General features: G+C 36.4%; 1 protein-coding gene across 3 annotated transcripts in view; it reads left to right on the forward strand.

Annotated features, from left to right (window-relative positions):
- The window catches only part of Ppp1r1c (protein phosphatase 1 regulatory inhibitor subunit 1C), a 124,396-nt gene that overhangs the window by 67,379 nt on the left and 32,736 nt on the right, over positions 1-24,281 (forward strand). The gene's annotated exons all lie outside the window — the stretch shown is intronic.

Consider the following 24,281-nt stretch of genomic DNA (forward strand, 5'->3'; position numbering starts at 1 on the left):
CAAGCTGGATCTTGTCTCATCTCCACAACTCAGTGATGCAATGTTCAGTAAGATATTGTTTAAAATGTGGTTCCACCAAGAGTAAAATAGGTGGTTGAAGAAGCATTAACTAGGAATCTAGAATCTTAGTTTGGAAATTTAGTTTTCACAATAATGACAAAAAATTTTTCTTTTACCTTTCCTCACCTATTTTCTTTGAAGGGATTTTTTTTTCCATAATCTCTAATTATTTTTGCTAGTGTTGACAGATAATTGTCATCTCCCACACTACCCTCATCTTAAGAGAATTCAAATAACTTGAATTTGAGAGAGATTTGGAGTAAAATATGGTTTCATTGCCTTGTGTTGGAATCAGCTTTAAGAAACCCAAACAGCTGTTTGCTGTACTTGTAGCAGCTGTTGAAATAATAACGAAGAATGCTTGTTCGAATTTGGGCATTTTTCCAGAATTTTTCCTCAAAATTGGAACTGCTAAAATAATGTCTAAGTGTATTAGTATTTTAACTGCCATCAGTTCAGGGAAGGTGTCTTTAATTTCTCACACCAAAGTGTTCCTGACATGGGGCGGAGTCCACTGTACCCAGTAGCTCATGGTCCCCTCTGGTGCTAGGACTGCCGGCTGGGTGTTTCATCATACAGTCGTCCAGCTTGGTTTTAGCTGCATGCAAGGCCAGCCCAGCAGCTTCCCCTGGAGTTTGGAGAGATGTCTAAATTGGGAGTGAAATTTTCCACTCTATTCTCTGTAGATTTGGGGACTTTTCAGGGAGGTGGGATATAAATGGACACATTATTAGATACTTTCAGTAAATTTCCTTCCTGTATAGCTATTAAACACCATGTTTACTTGTGTGTAACTAGTAAATAATACAGTCATCAACATTTTTTTTATTCCAATGTAATTATTGAGAGTACTAAACATTCCTGTCTGAAGATAAGTATAATCATTTTAAAGATATTTTCCCCATTGTAAGTGATTTAGTATTTTCAAGACACATCAGTTTTGGCATGAATGGGAAACAATGAAAGATATATGTTCACTCATTGAATTATTTCCTCTGTTCTATTTTGGGTTAGCTTAAGCTAAATAAAGTAATCCTGTTCCCATGTCCTCAGAGAATAATAGTTTCTAAAGGAAAATCTTAAACTCAAACCTCTAAGGGCCCATTATCTCTCAAATATCCTAAGAATGTTGGATCCTAACATTTAGGGATGTTAATTATGCTGCACAGTTTTCATATAACCTTGTACTGTCGAGTGCCCTAAGATTGTTCTTTAATGATAATCATCTAATTTTTCAATAGGCTATCAGGGTGTTGATACCAGTCATTTATGTCATTTTATAACCAGTAAGTATCTTTTGTGATTCTTAAGACAAAGGAGAAAGCAAAATCCATGTGTTTTATTCAGTCTATCCCTAAGAGCTAGAAATTAATATTTCAAGACAAAAATTAAGCAATGGTAACATATGGTGCCTTGTGAGAACAGTAAAAAGATTTGATCATAAGAAAGATGACTGAACAAAGAGAATATTATGAGATGCTGAATACAGCAATACAATTGCTCTGAAATGTAGAATTCTTAAAATTACAGTGTGAGATACAATTATTGAGAATAGAAAAAGGTTACTGGGAGAGCAAGGCACCAACACATGTGATTAACAGTTTTGAAAAAATTTGCTCTAACAACAAGTCTGGTAGAGCTTCATGAAGTATCCCGTTGGTAACTGGATAGCAAAAACAAACCAGAGAAACAAGCAAAGCAAACTAGGTGGACTCATTCCTTCTGTCTTCATAAGCTGTAGGGAGTTACTAGCACAGAGATCAGGAAAGATGCTACTCCCACCTTTCACATTAATCTTATAAACAGACAACTATCTCCTAAGCTCATTTATATTTCTCCCTCTTAGTTTCTATAGTCCTTATGGTTATTTTGAAAACAGGAACATGTGTAGGTTACCTCCTGTGATGCGAGCAGGTTTCATATGAAGGTATAAATAGAAAGAAATAAATCAGAATTTCCTCTGTGCTCCTTAAACAGGCACAATCTTAAGTTTAATATGCTGATGACTCCCAAATGTTTTTCTCTAGACCTAACATAGCTCTTGAACTTCAGGCTTCCATTTCCAACAACCTACTGAATTTCTACACTTGAATGTAATTAGGCTTCTCCAATTTATATGTCCAAAACCAAACTCATTGGTTCTTTTTCTGTCTTTCCAATCTCAATAAATGATCTTTAGCTGTTGGGATCAAAACTCTCGCATATTTCTTAACTCCTTTCTCTAGCCCAGTACATTCTCTACTTTTGAAAACTAATTTCAAAATGCATTCCTCATCTGACCACTTCCATCTCCTCCACTGGTACCACCTTGTGCAAGTCACTCTTCTGTCTCTCTGGGAGGACTTAAGTTGCCTTTATACTGGTCCCACTGATTCTGTACTTGCTTCTCTACAGTCTTGTGCCCACATAGAAGTCAGAGTACTGACTTCCTCTAACTCAACTATCGAATCATTAAAAGCCTCCATAGAATCCTAAGAAAAAAATGTAAACCCAACCATGGCTTACCAACCCTGGAATGACCTCATGTGGCTCTCCTCTTTCACATTATCTCCTTTTAGCCTGCCCCTTGTTCACCAGGATTCACCCTCATGCCAAACACTTCTGTCCAGATCATTTACATTCTCCATTTTCATTGAAATGCCTGTAATACTCTTTTTACAGAGGCTCACAAGTGGCTGGGATTAGTGCCATCAAGGAGGCTTTGCTCCCTGGACAGCCTCTCCAGCACAGAGTGGATCCTTCCATCATCACCGTCCACACATGTGCCTTGTTTTCTCAGTAGTGTCCATCATGATGGACATAGAGCAAGGTGTTATGATAATAGCTCTGAGAATTCGTACCACCTTGCATAATGCCTGGCATGTAGCAGGCACTCTGCAGATACATGTTGAAGAGCTGAGCCATCAAGAGCTGGGGTATTGAGTCATACCATCATCTACTAGAAAGTGGGGACCATTTGAACCTTCCTTTACTGATGCTCACATTGGTGACTCTGCTTCTGTTTTTCTATTTTTAATTTTTCTCCATTTTCCTCTTTTCTGGTCAAAGAGAATATATGATTCAATAAGTTAGTGGGTACTGTGGCTTGGATGAGTTCCCCCAAAGATACATGTGCTAAAGGTGTGATCCCCATCAGTGACATGATTGGAAAGTGATGGAACCTTTGAGAGGTAGAGCCTCGTGGGAGCTCTTTAGGTCATTTAGGGTGTGCCCTTGAAGGGGATATTTGGACCCTGGTCCCTTACTCTCTCTCATTTGATAACTTTTGATGTCTGAAGGCTAGAGGTGAGCAATTTTGCTTTAACATGGACTCTCACCTCAGGTCCAAAAGCAAAGGGCCAACGAATCATGCACTGGGACCTCCAAAACTGTGAGCCAAAATAAATCTTTTCTCTTTATAAGTTAATCATCTCAAATATTTTGTTAGAGTGATGGAAACCTGCCTAATACAATTACTACTCAGAATTGTAAATCAGTTAAGCTAGATTCTTAGGAAAAGTCACTTCAATGAATTACTGGAACTACTGGGTTATTTCTTATCTTTGACTAGGAAACTGGTTCCTGGGTCATTTAATTTGTAGCAGGTGGCAGCATTTTATAACACAAATATGGCAAGATAAGTAGAAGGATGTGGATAGGGCTTTTGTTCTGCTGACATGTCTCAGATTATTCTGCACATTTACTCTTAGAATGTAATAAAGGACTTAATACTTGGTCTGGCAATCTTTCTATGATAATATTAGAGGTACTCAGCCTTGTAAAGGAGATCAAAGCTAACTAGGGTAATTATCCAGTGAGGACTGAATTTTTTTCCCCACTGTTTCACTGAAACTGGCCATTTTCGTTGAATATTCTAAGGTATTAGGGCTGGGATAGAGTCAAATAATCAAAAGCTCCAGGTGATTCTACTTCCACTGGTCGAAAGATTGACCAAATTCAGATATCTAATTGCTTATTGACATGTTTTCTTATGTTATAGGTAGATATTGTTACCAAGTTTTTACCCCAATGGCTAGGTCTTTTTCCTTCTCTGAATTATGGAACCAATTCCCCAACTGAGCAGCAAAGGAGACTTTTACTCTCAGTCAAGAATAGGAGAAGTGAGAGATAAACTTATAAATCAACTTCCTGCTTCCTGAGGGTCAGAGAATACAGATATAATCACTATTTGTGTATGTATGTAAAGACAGATATAGATATATAGCACAAAGAAATGAGGTGAGAGATAGGATAATCAAGGGGAAACATCTTCATGTTTTGTATTATAATGAAGTTAGAGGTTGTCCAGTGGTCACTCTGGAAGCCATCTTAGATCCCACTGGGTTCAATCAGTCCTGATTGTCTGGCCTTCAGACATCAAAGACAAGGAAGATTAGGTGGAGTGAAAATTTAGCTACCCAGGCAGTATAACACCAGGGCAGTGTAACAAGAATTTGTGGAGATCAAAGAAATCATGGGATCAAGATCATGGTGTTCAGAACTGATTTTTTTATATTTTCCACATCAAATCAATTTCTCCTCTGGTATTCCCATTCACAGGAAGAGGAACTTTCATCTGCCTCCGTTCGGGAAGTCTCTGTCAGCCCTATCTCTCTCTCTCTCAGACTCTGTCACAGTTTAGCATAAGACTTGTGGATTGCAATCTCTTGGGTCTGCTCTCTACTCTCATCTTCAATGCCATCCCCAAATTCCAAGTCACACTTCTCTCTTGGTCACTGTCCGTCCAGTCTTCCTCCTTGCACCTCCTGTCTGTTTTCTACACTGTGGCCAGAGTGAACTTTTTTAATACATAGAAGTGATGATGTCACTTCTTTGGTTCAAAACTTCTAATGGATTTCCATTTATCCTTGGATAAAATTTCTTTTCCAGAGAAAGGTTTACAAAACTTCCTGTCTCTGGTCCAATCAGCCTCTCCCCAATTCACTCACTAGATTCCAACCACACTGGCATTTTGTCAGCTTTCAAATCCACCAAGCTCTTTCCTAAATCAAGAAAGGTCTAGTCCGTATCCTTTCTTTGGCTTAGGATGACTGTCCTCTTCTTTTTCTCATTCTTCATCTGGTCAACTCCACTCATCATTCAAGTCCTGTCTTTAAAGGTGAGTTCCTGAAAACTTTTCCTAACCTCCCAGACTAAACTCCCTGCACTTAATAAATTCTCTATTGGCAGAATTCTCTCTAGAGTTATGTTCTCTCCATAGTTCTTTCATTGCAAGTAATTACAATGTTCAATTCTTTGTTTCATGTTTATCTCCTACTAGCCCAGAAGCATCTATATTGCAGCAGTGACAATATCTATTTTTCCCACTACCATGCCTGCTGGGCTGAACAAAACACATGGAACATACGCAGTGCTCATCAATATGTATTTAAATCATTTAAGAACCTACATTCAACACTATTATTGGCTAAAGAATTTCCTGAGGATATCTACTTTCTTTCTCCAAAGTCTGTTAGAAAGATCTCTTTATTGAGGTCCCTAGAAATGTGTACTTATGGATTCTTGTTCTACATCATGTTGTTATTTGTGGCAAATTTTTAAATAACAAAGATATAAATATTTTAATACATCTATCAGGCTCTTGTCTCACCCTTAACTTTCTTTTATCCAGATTAAAATATATTGATGTCAATTATGCCTGCCACTCAGTCCTATTTCTTTTATTCTTAATGTCCAAACAAACTCCATTTTGCCTGTCTTTCTAGAAGTGCATCTTTCAAAATCAACCTGATATTGAAAGTGTAGCCTGACCAGAACAGAATGGAGGTTTCAATTATGCCTGAAATTCCCTTCATCCCAGAGAACTTAATTCTATAAATGCAGATTAAAATCTTATTTTCTTTTTCTGGCAGTAATGCACATTATTGACAACCAGTGAGCTCACTATAAATTCAAATTTCTTTGCTTTCTTCATGTACTGTTTTCCATATTTACCATTTATTCCTTACTTTAAATTTATCAGCCTCCTCACTACCCCACCCCCAGACCAAAGGCAAGCCAGTACTGTCATCCCAGTGGGATTTTCTATTGTTAGATTCAGGCTGTGACATCAGCATGTCATATTTTGTATACTGAGTCTATCATTCATTCTATTTTCAATTATCTCAATAGTGTATCTTCCATGGGTGAATTTATCTCTGGTATTTTTATCCAAGTCCATAATAAATGTATGAAACAGCAGGACTAGGACACAGCTTTTCAGCACCTGTTTTCCTCTCTAGTTGACACTTATCCCCTTGAATGCCATCATTTAATTAGTTACCAAGGAGACTTGTCCTACCAGGACTCTGTCCCTTCAAACCAGAAGTTCTCAAAGGCACTTTTGTTAGACAGGTTGTTGTATTTTAGATACCTCGGGCTGTCCGCTTTGCTTTTCCATCTATATAAATGAGTTATAAATTTAAGATGTACATTATGCATAACAGGAGAGAAGTTGAATTTTTTATAGAAAACAGACTTTGTTTTCCATTACTCTGTGTAACATAGTGCTTTATAAGTATATAAGTAGAAAGTGCTGAAGATGATCAGAAAAATGGCAGTTGATGACGAATGCTCATGCGTACTTCTCTGGTGCTTGTTTATGTGGTGGTCAGTTCCAGAATTTACAGAACAGTCAATTAAATTATTGTTGGATCACTTGAATCATGTTTTCAGAAAAGTAAAGTGGATTTGAATCTTGGAACAGGAAATGGCTGACTCATTTCCACCCAGTGTGTGTGTGTGTGTGTGTGTGTGTGTGTGTGTGTGTTTTACTGGAATTCAAATGCCGAAGAGAGCAAAGTAAATGCAACTGATTTAAAAGGAAATCTGAACATTCAACAAAACAGCTGACTGAAAAACTGCTTGGTATAGCAGGGCCTGTTGTATTATATTACCATTTTTAATGTGTAGCAAGTCAGATGTTTGATTTATTTTTGAAAAAAAAAACATTCTTTCTCTCATTCTTTGCAACTTCTTGTAAAAGAAGATTTCAGTTGTTTCAATATCCAGAGATTATTCTTGTGGTATGTTAGATAGATCTATGAATGCTTGAGACATTTTAACTCCAGAGTTTTGAGACTCTTCCTTCAAGGAGGGCTGTGCTTCTAAAATTTTATCTTAATTCAACTTCTTTCCATAATAAAGCAATAAATACAATCAAGAAATAACTTGGAGACGGAATCAGATGGCCTAACTAGATGGCAGACATAGTTTTCAGAGGGTGGGTGACATCAGCAAAGGTGGGACATATGAGGGTACTGAAGGGTAGTCTTCCAGTCGGGTCATGCTGCTGACCCTGGTAATTTCCTTTCAATATGAAAGGACACAGGCTTTGAGGGACAAGTGGACTGAGGTAGAAGTGGCCATCTTTCAAGCTCCAGCATGTACCACTTACTAGCTGTGACCTTCAGAAAATCAATGAACAAACCATTCCATCCTCCTCGTCCGTTTTTATTAGTACTAGGGACTGAACCCTGGCTTCCAACATGCTAGTACTCTGCCACTGAACTAAACTCCCAGTCCCATCTTTCTTCTCTTATTGGTAAAATGGAGACGATACCTGCCCCACAGGATTACTCATGAGACAAACTGAAACAAAATAGGTAAAGGTCATGCTCACAGGCACACACATGCGGGACTATTTTGAAGGATTATGTGAATCCTGATAGAGAAGGAGGCATGTGGCTCTTTTATTATTTCTGCTTAGATCTGCAGAGTGGAGGCATGGGATTCAGGGGAGAGCTGGAACAGAGGTCAGAGTACTTGAAAGAGAATGAAATCTCTGCTGCATCTTGGGCCTCATCACTATGGGAACTGGAAAATCTGGTTAAGAGGTACCTGGTCCTAGAAGCATGGGGATCATCAGCCCTGCAACACTTATCTCTCTTTTATTTAGCTCAGCTTCAGGCAGACTTGTGAGATTGCCTTTGACATTTTGCTTGCTTTTAAGCAAAAATCCAGCTTTACCTTCATTTTACCTTGCTCCTCCTCTTGGACACCTTAAGTCCCAGTTAATCGATGTTTATAAGACTTGTGTTTCAAAAACAACTTACAAAAGTGCTGGCTAATGGTGGATTCGGGGTACTAGTGTAGATTTACAATAAATATTTCTTGCCAGAGGGAAGAGCAGAAAGCTACATCATAGAAATGCAGCCCATAATTAGGCAGCCCAGGTAAGTTGACAACAATAATTGAGTTGTAACCAATTCACTCTGATTTCACACTTCTTATAATTTTGGCTCAAAAAATCCTCAGAAGGGATCCCCAACCATGCCATCCTGCTCTCATTATCCCCTGCTCAGGGAAAATTAGCTTCTCATCAAGCCATCTCCAGGGCCACCCTGGATTCCTTTTTAAAATGTTTCTGTCACCCCATGGGTGTTCCACAGGTATTCATTACATTTGCCTTTGTAAATGTTGTTTTTCTTTTTTGTCACTGCTATTGTTTTGTTTTGTTTTTTTGTGCTGGCTCAGTTTATTTGTTCTGCTGGGTGGGACTTATTTATTCAACTCAAGAAACATTTAGCAGATTTCTAGATAACAAGGAACTTTCTAAATATATACAAATCTTGTTTCTTAAAAAAACCCCAAGTATGCTCCTATTTCTAGATGAACTTCCTGTGCTTCTCTTTAATTTTATCCAAAGTTAATCCTTCCTCACATCTTTGAATGTAGAGGGTAGGGTCAGGCAAAGAGAGTCTAGAACATCCCCTTCTTGGAGCCACTGAGATGTCTTTTTTTTTTTTTTGTCTGAGAATAACCTTGAGAGAGAATGAAGCAAAAAAGCAGCAAGGATGAGTAGACTTCATGTTTGGAGTGTCATCATGGATTTTTAAGTTAAAACGACTAAAGAATCTTGAGATAAGTTGAATTGAAATTTGGGACTAGTAATTTAATTAATTTCATGTGATGCCACTTCAACATTTGAAAAGGAGAGCACCCACCGTTTATCAGTATAGTTCTTTTCATTTGTCTATGTAAATTTACGTAATAAAGTTAATCTCATATTTACATCCCTCTGAAGAAACAACATTCAACTTCTTAAATTGCTTCCTATTTTAGCGTCAGGAGAAAAGAGGAACACTTATATTTGATTGGAGCAGCTGAATCATGACCCAGTGTCTTGATTTTTCTTTATTGTGCAAATGGCAACATTGAATTGTGTAAGCACTAAGAATACACTGCCACAAATTGAAAATGAGCCTCTGCTTTGAGAGATGCATTAAAGTGGTGTGGCTGCAGAGGTGAACAGCAATCCCAGCCCTCTAGGAGATTGGTCTCCAGAAAGCACCCCACAAGTGGTAGAGCATGCCTGATAAATCCTTCAGTGGGGATTTACACAAAGTTATCAGGCTGTGAGGAGACTCACAGGCAGCCTAGTGGACAGGAGGGAAAGACCTCTTTCAGATCACAGAAAGGACAGTCATATTTACATGTGTTAGAGAGAAAACTACCTGGAGAATAACATTGAAAAGGGAAATACCTGGCTCACACCATTTATTATTATTCTGTTCATGCAAATTGGCAAAGCATTTAAGATGGTGCTGTAATAAAGATAAATAAATCCTACATGGACCATCACAAAGACCTTTGCTGACAGGCAAAGTATAGATAGGTCCCACTAATGGTACTATATGGACCTCACATTCTAACGCTTTTAGAAATCCTTGTGCCTTTGATTCTGTTTGAAAAGTTCTGGTTCACATCTTTGACTTTCCTCTTAATAGGACTACATAAAACAGTAATATTCAGCTTGAATGACACATTTTAAAGATAAAAGTTGTATTTTAGAACATTTCTAGATTTAGAGAAATTAAGAAAACAGTACAGAGTGTTCCCATATACTCCATACCTGGTTATCCTCATTGTTTATATATTAATATGGTATATTTGTTATAATTAGTAAGTCATTGACAAATTATTGTTAACTAAGGCACATATTTGTATTTATTGTTGGTATTGGTTCACTTGATATTCCTTTTCTATTCCAGGAGCCTATCAATGGGTTATGTTTACACCACTGCTTCTCATGACTGTGATTGAGTTTCTCAGACATTTGTTGGTTTTGATGACCTTGAAAATTTTGAAAGTATTGGTTATGTGTTTTCTAGACTCTACCTGTATTGGGAGTTGCCTGATGTTCTTTCTCATAATTAGACTGGGATAAGGGTGTTTTGGAAGAGAAACCACAGAGACAAAATAACATCCTAGTCACACCAGGTCAAGGTCTATACTGCCAACATGACTGATAGCCTGACTGAGGCAATGTTTTCTGGATTCTCTTCTACAAGGTTTCTTTTCTTTGCTCCCTTTCCATCCTGTGCTCTTTGAAGGAAGTCAGTATATGTAGTCCAAAACCTAGTAAGTTCCGTCCCAACTCTTGGAAGGAAATGTGTGTGCACAAATTTTGGAGATTTTTATGCCCAGGAGATGTCTCTCCTTCCCATTTATTTCCATATTTGATCACTTGTTTTTTTTTTATCATTATGGATACATGGATATTTATTTTACACTTCAGAGTATAAGCCAAAACTACCTTATTTTGTTGGTCAAATATTACCAGCTTTGACCATTGGGAGCTTTTCCACTTGACTCCTGAGTCCCTTTGATGTACTCCAGGAATGTGAGGATTTTTGTTTGCTCATTTGTTTGTTTTAGCATGTCCTTACTTTCTGGCACTACAAGATACTCCAAGCTCTTTTGTATCTTCCTTGTCCCAGTCCTAGAATCAGCCCTTCCTCCAAGAAGTTCTCAAATTACAACTTAATTCCTATTTGAGATATTATACTGTAAAATACATATTTGCACCAGTATGTTTGCTAAAATTAGGACAATCTATCTCTTATTCTGCAAAAATATATATGCGCTATATCCATCAGTGTAAAAGGGCCCTCAGCATGCTAAAATGTACACACACCACTCATATTAATGCTAATGGGGTTTCCGGGAAGAAAAAACAATATCTCAGAATGGAAAGATGCTATTATTATGGGCTTGCCCTCCTTCATTTAATGCCTAATTCAGTGTCCCCTGATGCTTTCTGGGACAAGATTTATGTTGCCCCTTTAGATGCAGGGAATCAGTAATAGTCTTGTAGCCTTCTTGGAAATTAGCTGCTGACTTTATTCAGAGATTTTTAAAAGTAACACTTTATACCCGAGTAGTGCTTCAACATATGTAATATGATTTTTTGTATAATATATTTGTAGAATTAAGTGGAATCTTTTAGAGAAAAGTGAAACTCAAAGGAGAGCAGGGTTTCCATGTTAAATGTCCTTCCCATTTATTAGGCTAATGGTAAAACAAGCCTTTTCTTAGGGTGTCCTATGAGATTCTGTTGGAATAAAAATGTTTTTTTTTTTCATTTGCCCTCATTAAAATTCAGAGGTCCTCCAACCTTATAACGGTAATGGTATGTTTTTACAAGATCTTTCTGTACATTTCTACAAAATGCTTGGTTTGTATTTAAACTCATATGCATCTGTATTTTATAACAATGTTGTACTCAAACCCAGTTTGCCTTTAATCTTATCTGTCTCCAATGCCATTCCCTCCCCAAGTGGCTGACCATATCAATCTGAATCATTTTACATTCCTTCAAATATTCCTTTAGAGTAAGATCCTGGAAATAATGTGCAGGGCTATTTTTGATCTGGGCTGCCTCATACCTGGCCCTGGCTACCCTTACCTACTGCTGCTTCTTTTTTTTTTTTTTTTTTTTTTTGTGCTGTAGCAATGCTAAGTTGCATTTATTTCCTTGAAAATAATACATGGTTTCTCATTTCATGCTTTTGTTTTGCAGCCTCATTTGCATAGAAGGCTTTTCTTTATGCTCCCACCTCTATTCTGAATCCCTTTTTGCTGTGTTCCTTTAAGACTTGAAATGCTTAATGCACACCTCTCTGTGTGATATCTGTAATCCCCTCTAGCAAGCCTTCGAATTCCTTCAAGACAGGGCCAATGTCAGGAGGATTCTTGTCTTCCATTTATATTATGGAAGGCTCTTCATAAATGCTGAATCAGTGGGTGAATAATCTGATTTAAAAATAAATATAACTTGACTTGACTTCATATTTTTATCACTCACTCATTTACTCATCTAAACATCTAGAAACTACATACTATCTGCCAGGTCATTTTTTTAGGCTTTTTAAATTAAATCTCAGGATGAACTAAATGCAGTCTCTGTCTACAGAAATAATGTAGTCAGGTAAAAAACAAAGCTCGTATAAAAAATGATTATCAGTTCCCCATGACAGATATTGAGAATAGTTTTTGAATGCAGAGGAAGAAATATCTAGCTCTCTCCCTCATAGCAAGGAAAGACTTTACAGAATAAATTAATTTCTTCTGTCAGCTGAGGGATGAGTAGGATTTTAGAAGAGAAGTGTGAGGTGAATCCCAGGCAGAGGGTTTGGCAGGTACAGTGGTGTGGAATGTGAAAGCCTTCTCAGAATTGTGAACTGGGATAGAATCTGTGGAGAGGGAAGGGTGGACACACACTGCAGGCTTGTCAGAGTTCTTCTGGGTCCTGTGCTCAGAAGCTGGTACTTTTTTCTAAGGCAACAGAGCACTTTTAGATAACTTTAAAGTTCACTTGATATGTTACATAGTCCTGTGAGTGCTTTGACCATCAGGTGGTGGGGAAAAGGAATGAAGAATTTGATTCACAGAGTTAATTTTCTTTTTCTTAAAGAGAGAGTGAGAGAGGGAGAGAGAGAGAGAATTCTTTTTTTTAATATTTATTTTTTAGTTCTCAGCGGACACAACATCTTTGTTTTGTATGTGGTGCTAAGGATGGAACCCGGGCCGCACACATGCCAGGCGGGCGCGCTACCGCTTGAGCACATCCCCAGCCCAACACAGAGTTAATTTTAAAAAATTAGCCTACTTTAGATTGTATTTGCCTCAGTTAATCTGTCTGTTTCCAATGCTGTTATTTATATAAAAATAGATGACTGCTAACGCCAACCTGGCTTTCTTTTTCTAAATAATAACTATGACTTAGGAGAAGTTGAAATATTCATCATGTTATCTTCCAAATAAATCAATGGAAATCCAAGTAAAGGATTTCAGGGACAGTAAAGGATATCAGCCTTACTGTCAATCAATATGCAAATATTGATTAAACTTGAACTCTGCAATGTTCTGGGCTATGTGTTATTTTAAACAAATGAAACAACAATGTCAAGATAAATTGATAAATTGGTTCTGAGTTGGGCAAATTTAGGAAAAGATTACATTCTTCACAAACTTGTGCTAGTCTATAAAACTTGTCTAAATCCTTTCCCTCTTAAAACCCCCTATTCTTGTTTGAACTGCAAAATAGAGTCTGATCTGAAAGATAATTTTAAGAACAGTTTCATCAATTTCTTTCTCAATAGGTTCTTACAACAATACACCCCGAATTTCAGGGATAGCAGCACTAGCTGTGCTCTTTCTTTTTCGGGTTTTCTATGGGACAGTAAAGGATATCAGCCTTACTGTCAATCAAGATGCAAATATTTATTAAACTTGAACTCTGCAATGTTCTGGGCTATGTGTTATTTTAAACAAATGAACTACCAAGCTCTAAACATCATAGGTCAAAATTTGAGGAAGGTTTACAATTTCAATTCTTTCATTAAGAGAGAGGCAAAATATCAAATAGAAATAAGAGTGTCCAAAGGTTAGAGTTGCAGGAAATTACTAGGCCCACAATATAAAAACTACAGGACAAACATTGAATTTATGATCTGTATTCTACATTGCATCCTTTATGATATGGGGAGACATAATGTGCTTACTTTATTGTTGGTAGGTATGACAAAGCTGTGTTTTTGTTCTTCTGACAGGAATTCTATTCATAGCACTCTTGAGTAACTTTGTTACATTTTATTATCAAAATGAAGCTTAAATGATTTTATTGACTTTGGACAGCTTTCTTACAGCAGGGTTCTCGTATGCTTCCCTTAGGCAATAACTAAGAGGTCTATCAGCTTTAAATTCAGTTCAAACTAGAGTGTGTACAGGCATTGAAATCTCAGAGTGTCTGTCCTCTAATTGCTTCTGCATCAGAGGCCGTGCTCAGTCTGTTACTTTTTTTTTTTTTTAATTTTCAGAATCTTCTTGGTTCTCCTGAACCTTTTGGAGGAAAAGGAAAAAGAGAGTGAGAAGTGGAAATAACAAGTAAAATGGGTGCAGGAGATGTGAGAGCCAGGGTCTAATGAAGGAACAACCACAGAAACTACAAAATGCACATAGTCACGTTGCTGAGTAGGACAAAAGGTGATCAAAATGATGGCTAAGATAGTAAGAAGAAAATTTGAACTGTATTTATTTTAATGTGACTTTTAAAAGACAAGATTTTGGCGGGGGGGCAAGGACTGGGTACCAGGCATTGAATTCAGGGGCACTTGACCACTAAGCCACATCCCCAGCCCTACTTTCTATTTTATTTAGAGAGGATTTCACTGAGTTGCTTGGCGCCTTGCCATTGCTGAGGCTGACTTTGAACTTGTGATCCTCCTGCCTCAGCTTCTGGAACCGCTGGGATCACAGGCATGTCCCACCTTGTCTGTGACAAGAAAGATTCTAAATCTTACTTTTTAAAGGAGACTTTCACTCCCTGTGGTGTGTGTTCCATATCACCTGTTTGTTCAATGTCCACACCCTCTCATTCTGTTTATGAAGCCTTGATGCTGTTCTTTACCTTCTATAGAGGCCACTGGGTTGGTTAAGATGTGACTTTCCCACAGGAAGTTCAGTGGCTCCTAGATGGTGTTCTAGGTATTCAAGGACATAGGGAGTGTCGTGGGTGGAAGCACACTTGGCCTACTTAGCTCCTTAATATCTTACCTCTTACATGCAACCAAAGTTTCCTTTAAACTCTTTCTTAGAAATCTAAATGTGATGACCTACTTCCAAGATACAAAGTCATTCGCCTGGTTTAAAAAGTTCAAAGAGTCCCTTGAAACAGAAGGTGTATTTATTTTCTTTGAGATTGGTGAATTTTTTTTTTTACTTGTAGATGGACAGAATGCCTTTATTTTGTTTATTTTTATGTGGTGCTGAGGATCAAACCCAGTGCCTCACACATGCTAGGCAAGTGCTCTGCCACTGAGCTACAGCCCCAGTCCAAGAGTGGTGAACTCTTAAACCAAATTTCCAGTGCTGCGTCTATATCATTGTTGCAGAAAATTGGACTAGAAACTCCTCCTATGAACTATTTTGAAAAATAAATGATAGTGTAATAATTATTCTTTCATACTGTGATACTTGGAGTAATACTTCATCTAATTTTAAATTCTTGTTAACTATTAACCTTATGTAACACTGAAGTCTGAGCAACTTGCTTCAAATTTTGAAGAGAGTCTCCTTTTGGACTTCATTTGATGATCAACAGATGATAAATTGTGCCTCAATTTATAGTAGTTCTGTTAAAAATAAGTATATTCCAATATTAAGAATTACTACTGGATGGTAATGCTTGCATTGAGCAAAAACAGGTCTCAGAACAGATTTTTATATAACATAAAAAGCAAAAATGAAGAAAGACCCAAAGTTTTTGTAAAATAGTTTAAAATGTAATTTATTTTTGGTATATATTTACAATGAGTATCATTTTCTTTTTAGGTTTTAAATTTGCTTCTACTCTTTTTACCCATTGATGTTTGACTTGAAAAATTTTTTCTATTGTTATGGAAATTAGTCTGGATCTTTTAGAGAAGCACTTAGTATCTCTTAAGTTTACTGTAAGTCAAGGATTTTGAACTTCTGGAATGAGGCAAGAAGAGATATCTTCTCCTTCCATCTGTTCATTTTTCTTAAAACCACAAGCAAAAAGTGCCCCTCAATACTCTGATGTTCTTAAAGGCAAGATGTATGTGAAAGTCAGGTCAGGAGGGAGGAGTGGATCTGTGGTTTCCAACACTGTTCCCCTGTGTGCTTAAGCCCCAATGGTTAATGAGGTCAATCAGCACTCTACCAAATCTTGAAACCCTACATTACTCCTTGACATAATTCCCCTACACATAATAAATTAATTAGCACTTGTGCAATACTTTCTTTCAAAATATTTTTCTACTGAACTTTCATAATTGTGTATGCCTGTAGTATCTTGCTTATGCTATTTTCTTTAACATTCCAATTATTTTGACTATGAAGTAACTCAGTTGGATTTTAAATGACACACCTGTAAATTCATGAAGAAATATGGGAGAGAGATCATTTTGTCAAAGATTTCTAGCCTACTTGCTATCTTATTTATCCTAAACATTGTGAAAATAATAGTAAAGTTATTTTTTTTTGGCGGGGGGTTCTTAGAGATGGTAGGAAAAGTATCATTTGATTATTATTTAATTAATCATATATAGTTACTTGAACAAACAGATATGTCCTAGACATAATGCAGATATTAGAAAAAATTCTAAACTACCTTCAGATTTAAAAAGTACATGAATACTCATTTGTATGAATGATAACTAAAATCCTCTTATGACCTCAGATAACTTATTTGTTTTTGAGTAACGTGAAATGTCATGATGTTAAATGATTCTTTTTGATGAAGATACATTTTCTGACAGATCAACTGTGATAAAAGGAGAAACACCTGATAGTCTTAATTTTAATTTGAATCAGTATAAATTAACATGTCAATGGAAATTAGCTATGAAAAATATTCAAAAGTAAATATCTCAGAGCCCTCTTGTCAATGCCAAAGCTTGCTTTCGTCTTATTAAGATTAATTAATTGTTGAATCACCACAGGTCCCATGTTTTACTTGTAAGGCCAAACCAAAGAATTCTTTGCATTTATATCATCATCCCTAGTTTTCAAGACAGGCATTTTAATCCCTTCTGATCTCTGAGATAAATATATATTTTTTTCACATAATTGTATAATTACTCAATAGACTAGAACAGATCCCATGGAGCCACTCCAGTGTGTGCTGGATAAATAATATTCTGTTCTACTCCTGGTAATTGGCCAATAGATCCCCCTAGGAGTGTTATGATCCCTTAAATAAACACTACTTGGGCAAGGGGGGGTCGACTCAGTGTTTTCTTCATTGGCAACAAAATCAGAAGGGCTTCACATTCAGTCCTCATTACATCATTTTAAACAGAACAGACTGCTTGTGACCATATAGCTCCCTCTGCTGGCTCACAGTTTCAAAAGTACAAATAGAAAATAATGTCTGTGAACTAGATTCCCAGAGGAGAAAAATGTGTCATTTTTGTTAAGTGATGGGATTAAATTACATATAAGCAACAGAAAGACTACTCATTTCTATTGTTCCTAAATTGGGAACCACCTGACCACCCGTCTTTATTCAATCATGTTTATGCATATTGTATCTTGCTATTTGCAGTAAAAAACAGGCTCTAGAAACAGTAGGCAGAATTTTTTTTTCCTGACAGCCCTAACTAAAGTAATCTTCATAAATCTATCAGCTGCACTTTTAGAGACCCAGTCCTTCATAGGATTACTTTTAGGGGGGATTAAACTATGTTTACTCCTTGTAAAAGTGTGGCAGAGAAAAGACCTAAAGAAATGAACACTTTTCCGAAACTAGTTAAATTTCTGTGCACTCCATCTTCATGGCATTGATAATCATCTTCGTTTGGTACAAAACCATCAAAAGAAGAGATGACTGGATTGGGGACACATGGGCCTGAATGCTAGCTCTGTGTCAACTTCTTCAAGTTAATCTTCCTTTTTTTCATGTTCACATCTATAGTTAGGAGATAAGAATCTCAGAGTGTCACTGTGAGTGTTAAATAAGTATGCGTGAAGCCCAGCATCAATGCGGGTGCAGATTAACTGCTGTTAATACTATTCCCGAGAAATGTGGGTTTTTGCCTCAACCAAATGATTCAGAGTATCAAAGAGAGATAATTTTTCCTCCAAACATCCTTAAAGCATGGCCATATAACTCATGGTCAATCCAAAAAATACATTGCTTTTATTTTTAAAAGTTAATATGATGTGACCTTACTATAGTTACACAATCTATAATCAAATCCTATTTATTTTTGATATGAAAACGAGATCAGAAATATGGTTTACCTTATGGAATTGTATGTCTCAGAAACCATTAAACCAGGCTATAAAAGAAGCTAGGTAAACAGTATGTTCTGATGAAGAGGATTTAGATAATGAGTGTAGATGTTCTCATAAATTATTACAAATAAATTCATGTCTTTGTTAGTTCTGTATTGCTACTTATAGAGCAGATGTGTTTATTTTATTATATTAGGTTTTGGCAAGACAGTAAACAGTGGGTTTTATAATCAAACAAATAGATAGAGAAAAGAGGTTTGAACCTGATGTTGTTTATATTTGGAGCAACAGTTTGCCTCCAGGCAATGCTGTGCTGCCTCTAGTTCCCTATACACAGGTTGGGTCACTCCTTATTTTCAGGTAATAAAAATATAATAGAGACAGTGTAGGTAGTGGCTAAGTGCGAGAATCCAAAGCCAGAAAAATCTGGGTTTTAACTTGTGTTCTGTGAGGCCTGCTGCCCTTGAGAAGGTTCTTGGAAAGCCTGACATGTGTTTCATTTTCTTCACAGATTAAATATAGAAGTTAAAGTATATACCTTGTATCAGTTTTCTAGGGATCCCTTTACAAATTGCTACATATGTAGTGGCTTAAAAGAAATGTATTTTCTCCAATTTGTGAGATTCAAAGTCTGAACTCCAGGTATCAATAGGCCATACTTCTTTCTGAAGTTTCTTAGGGGAAAATCCACCTTTGCCTCTTACAGCTTCTGGTAACCCCAGGTGTTCCTTGGAGCATAGCTCCAATCTGTCTCTTTTCACATGACCTGTCATTCCAATTCTGTATGTATCCTTTCTCCTTCTTATAAGAACATCAACCACTTGATTCAGGATACTGAGTACCAAGAGTATGGCATCATTCTAACTGTATCTGCAAAGGCCCTATTTCCAAATAAGATATCTCTCTCTCTCTCTCTCTCTCTCTCTCTCGTGTGTGTGTGTGTGTGTGTGTGTGTGTGTATTTGTACTGTGGTTGAACCTGGGGGAACTCTACTACTGAGCTACATCCCCAGACCTTTTTATTTATTTTATATTTGGGGACAGGTAATCTTTAAATTTCCCAGGCTGGCCACAAACTTGCAATCCCTCTACCTCAGTCTCCTGAGTGGCTAGGATTACAGTTGTGTCCACCACATCCAGAGATATAAGATCACATTTAAGGTTTTATGTGGACATGAAATTTTTCGTGTAGTAAATTGAATAGGGTCCTCCATGCTGTTCAATCTACTACATACTTTACAGGGTTGTTTTGAGGATTGAATGAGTTGCTGTACATAAAGCACTAGAACAATGCCTATCACTTACTTTTTAGCTAAAGTGACTTCTGAAGTTCTGGGTATATAGTTCAGGCAGTTTCACTCCAGTTATAGATGCCCAATTGTGACTGCTTAATACTATCTCCCCATAGCCTGCTGTACCTCAAACTCAAGCCATTTAAAACTGGCTTAATTTTCATTCCCAACATAAATCACTCTAACTTTTGTACATAGTATCTTTTGCCAACTCCAGTTTGCCCAGATTCAGAACCTCAATATTATTCACATCTCTTTTTTCTTTGTTGTCATGTCTAACCAATAACTTGATTGATCCTACACAGTGTACTTGAGAGAAGTTCACTTATTATATTCATTTGATCCTTTAGAATGCACCTTGAGTACAGTTCACCTATTGTATTCTCACTTTGTCTCTAAGGCAAGCTGTCTGTAACATTCATCCAGATAAGAAGTAGATGATACACAGCAAATCACAATCAGTACATACACATTTCACAGATAGTGAAGTTATAGCTACTTATATTTCTTTTACTTCATATAATAGGTCTCATTTATGATTCAGTGAAAAAAATAGAATATAATATACAACAAGGTAGCCTTGTTTGTTGGCACTGCATGTAAACTATTGTAGAAAAAAAAGAAACTTTGAAGAGAAAAGATGATATCTTATCACTTTAAATTGAAGTCAAATCTACACATGAGGTTTTTATAAAAATCAAGTGAGGGAAATTATATGTGTAATTCTTTACCATAATACTATGTCCCTAATACATGGTAAATATTAATATTTGTTACACATGACTTTAGGATCATATTGGCATAAATTCTCTAAATTTATTGCACCTATTTGGCTGTTGTTTTATTTAATGGTTCATTTCTTTTAAAATACATTTCCAAATTTTGTTGGATTTTAGCAAGCAGTATGGTTTGTGTGTAGAATTTGATTTGAGCTATCAGCTGTTGGGCAAGTGAGAGGCAAGTCTTCCTGAGTTTACTGCCCTCTAGTGTTCATATTTATAAAAATGAGGAGAAATGGAATGCGAGAATAAGCACATGGTGCTCAACAGAGTGGTGGTTGTCAGTATTATACATAAGCTTTTCTTCATGTCTCCGTTTCTTGGTGATTATCAATGAGTGCCCTCAATCTAGTTTAATTCTTCTTCAAAAAGAGGGTACAATCTATTATAGTGCAGAGGTTACATGACATATCTGGACAGAAGGCAGAAGGCATGCAAATATTGTGAAAGACACTCTCGAAGTCCTTATATTTCTTTGGCTAGAACAATTAACATATATATTCAGCACTTACTGAGAGTTGAAATTCTGAAGAACCCTGGCTCAGATGAAAGTTATTACTCAATGCAATTAAAAAGAAAACAATAATACTGAGATACAACTAGAAAGGCTAAAATACAGGTGAGTTTTAATGTCTGGATGCCATATGTAATTTTAAAACGGTTGTGTTGTCCATAACAAAAACCTCTTTCCCTTAGCAGGAATGACGTTAACTGTATTTTAGGTGTGTGGCTAAAAATACACTCAGACTACTCTTGACTTATACCTCATATCCTGTAATGCATGTACATTTCATTATAGCTACAAATTTCCTTATTCTACTTAGTACCATTTTATTTTACCCACATATTAAATCATAAATGTCAAGGGAAAAAACCTCTGTGCAGCAAGCAGGAAAGTAAATATCAACAAGTTCACACCACACACATATACACCTGCCCAAGCCCATGCATGTGCGCGCACACACACACACCCTTCTAAAAAATGTCTTCCCATCCCCAGTATCTTAAAGAAATACATACAAAAGTGTCACTTTGACAGCATACTAAGATTTGAGAGTGCTATCTATATTTTTTTTACCTACCACTCTGCTTCCCAAAAGGGCATAAAAAAGATTTTACTCTTTAGAATCTTACTCTATTTAGGATTTCTCACTTCACCTGTGCAAAAAATAGAGACACACTCATAAATCAACAGATGGATGCACACATGTGAAATGGGAAATCATTTGCCTCTGCAGTGATTGGATGGGATACTGATGGATAATAAAGTTCTCACCTACTTTTCAAATAGGTTCCAGATTATGCTGACAAAATTATGGGGCATCATCTACATGGCAAATTTTTATGCATTTGCCATAAAAACAACAGTCAGAAAGTTACCCTGAAAAATGAAGGGACAAGACTTGCTAAAATTCAGCTTAACCTGGTAAGAGAGCCTTAGCTATCAAGAGAGCCTGGATCTGAGCACGGGGTCCACCTGCACACTCTCTTATTTACTTCCTGCCTTTATTGGCTCTGCATCTGAACCCCAGAAGAACATGGATTCAACAGGTGCTGAATATATGCTGATTCTTCTAGCAATATAAATATAAGAGCTTCAAGATTGAGTTGTTTCAATAAAAGCACAGTCAGACATTGCAGGCCTCAGCAGTGTTAGCTGGGGGCATGGGTAATTAACTGTGACATAAAGGGAGAAGGGCATTCTTCCTGTGTTGTACTGTGCCAAACTTGGCTTTGGCAATAGGAAGACTTCCCTTTGATAATGGAGCCAACGTACACCTGATGGAAAATTGCCTTCCTGAGTGGAGTTTGGTGACCCCTATAGGATAGGACCTGGTGGGACAGAGTCAATATAGCCCAGCCAGAATACGCTTATCTGTGGACACTGTTACATGCTTACACCTGAAGAGTCCTGGAAAACCTACCTTAGGACCAGAGCATAGTGGGCTTTGGAAAGGACTTTAGGTGGGTGTGAAAGTCAAACAGAAATTTGAGATATTTTATGAATATAAAGATTCGATTTATTTATCATGTTGTGAAAGTCTAGGAAAAAAAACAAATTATAAAAAGATTAGATTTTTATATTTTTTATTGCTTATAGAACTTTGGTGTGAGTCTTCTAAATAACACAGTTGAATGATTAAAAGGAAAATCAATTTTTTCTTATGCATTTTATTTTGCAAGTTTTTGTTGTTGTTGTTGTTGTTATCCACATCCATATCTGTACCCATAAACACACACTGCTCTCCAAAACAGTAAAAGGTTCTGAATATTTATTCTTTAATAGTAATACTTGGGTAGTAATTAATTTTTTTCTAAAATATTCATTAATATTTTATGCAGTTTTACCCCTCAAATGTCCTTGAAGTATAAAATGTATATAGGTACCAAAGATGGTATTCCTACAAGATAATTAGATTCTGGTTTAATTCACCTTAGACAAAATGGGAAATGCCTTGTCTTTTCTTGCCTCTAGCTTCTCACACTAAAAGCAATCCCTAAAGAATTTTCTCCATGTAATGTTTTTGCTGCCTAAGGCGACTGTCTGCTCTGACTGTAGAACAGAATCGTCCCCAGTTATATTTGTTGAAGTTCAAATATTTGTAGTTGATTTCCAGCGAATATACTCCTCTGCAACATGCCACAAGGGAAGCATCTAAAACAGAACAGGGACAGAGGAAAGCTGATCACAAAACATACATGTTTGTTCTACTCTGCTCTCTAGTATATTTTAGGTTTTTGGTCAAATGAAAGTATATTGATAAATACATAAAGAAAAAAACTCTAGATAGATCATAGATGAAAAAAATGTTTAAATGGCACCACAAAATAACCTAGAAGACAATGTGGATAAGGAGTATTGGGCCTGGGTAATATAAATATATTTTCAATATATATTTAAAAGACAAATGCAAAGTTAAATAAGAGTTTGCAAAGATAAGAAAAAAAAAAAAACCCCAGGAGAAACTGCTACAGAAACCAGTATGAAAAAACTTTTTCTGAAAGTCAAAACATTATTGAAAGATAAGAGGCAGACTGGAAAATTAGCAGACAAAATGTGATCATCACTATATCAAGAGTTCTCCAGTCAAGGAAAGATGCCAGTACTTTTAAGGAAAGATGAAGAAGAGGTGTGAATAGACACTATAGAAAAATACTAGTGGCTGCGAGAAAAAGAAAGCTAGGTCCCATTTTTAATTGAAAAATATAAAATAAAGCAATCTACCAACTTAGAATTTTTATTTTAAAAGATCAGACTCACACTTTTGAGAGTGTGGGGAAAAAGACACACTGAAACATTATGATCAGAAAATAAATTGGTATCACTTTTGCAAGAAACATAAAACATGCAACCTCTTGATACCAGATTCTGCGTTTTTCAATCTTTTGTAAATTCGAGATGGGAAGAAGAACACCATAAAAATTAAGTAAAAAAGCCAAGCATGGTGGTGCATGCCTGTAATCCCAGCAGCTTGGGAGGCTGAAACAGAAGGATTGGAGGTTCAAAGCCAGCCTCAGCAACTTAACGAGGCCCTAAGTAACTCAGTGAGAACCTGTCTCTAAATAAAATATAAAAAGGGCTTGGGATGTATCTCAGTGGTTAGTGGTTAGGTGGTTAGTGTCCCTTGGTTCAATCCCTGGTGCAGGAAAAAAAAAGAAAAAAGAAAAAAAGAAAGAAAAGAGAAAAAAATTAAGTGAAAAAATCTGGGCTCAAAATTATTTTTGTCTTATCTGTTGTGTAATATTAATTTTGTAGAAAAAATGGAAGAAAATACTAACATATAAGTTATGAGAAACTGCCTTAAATTAAGATAGAAAATGAAAATTTAAGACAGTAAGGCTCCATCTATGTACAGTGCATCAGTGGTTATATATCTTTGTATCTATATTATACACATCTATCCATGAGGTCATATAAACATAAATTCATTAATTAACATAGTAAGTATCTACATAAGACATAGTATGTAACTGATCTAGTTATAGATGGATGAGACAATATTTAGGGAATAATTATTTCTTCCTTTCTAGTTTTGTCATGTAAAGAAAAATAATCTTCTTTAAGCAAATTGGAAGATTATAATGATTTAAAAAAGCATAAAGTTTTTTCCTCTCCCTCTGTCCAG

This window comes from Ictidomys tridecemlineatus, chromosome 7 (genome assembly GCF_052094955.1).
Source record: "Ictidomys tridecemlineatus isolate mIctTri1 chromosome 7, mIctTri1.hap1, whole genome shotgun sequence".
NCBI classification, from domain to species: domain Eukaryota; kingdom Metazoa; phylum Chordata; class Mammalia; order Rodentia; family Sciuridae; genus Ictidomys; species Ictidomys tridecemlineatus.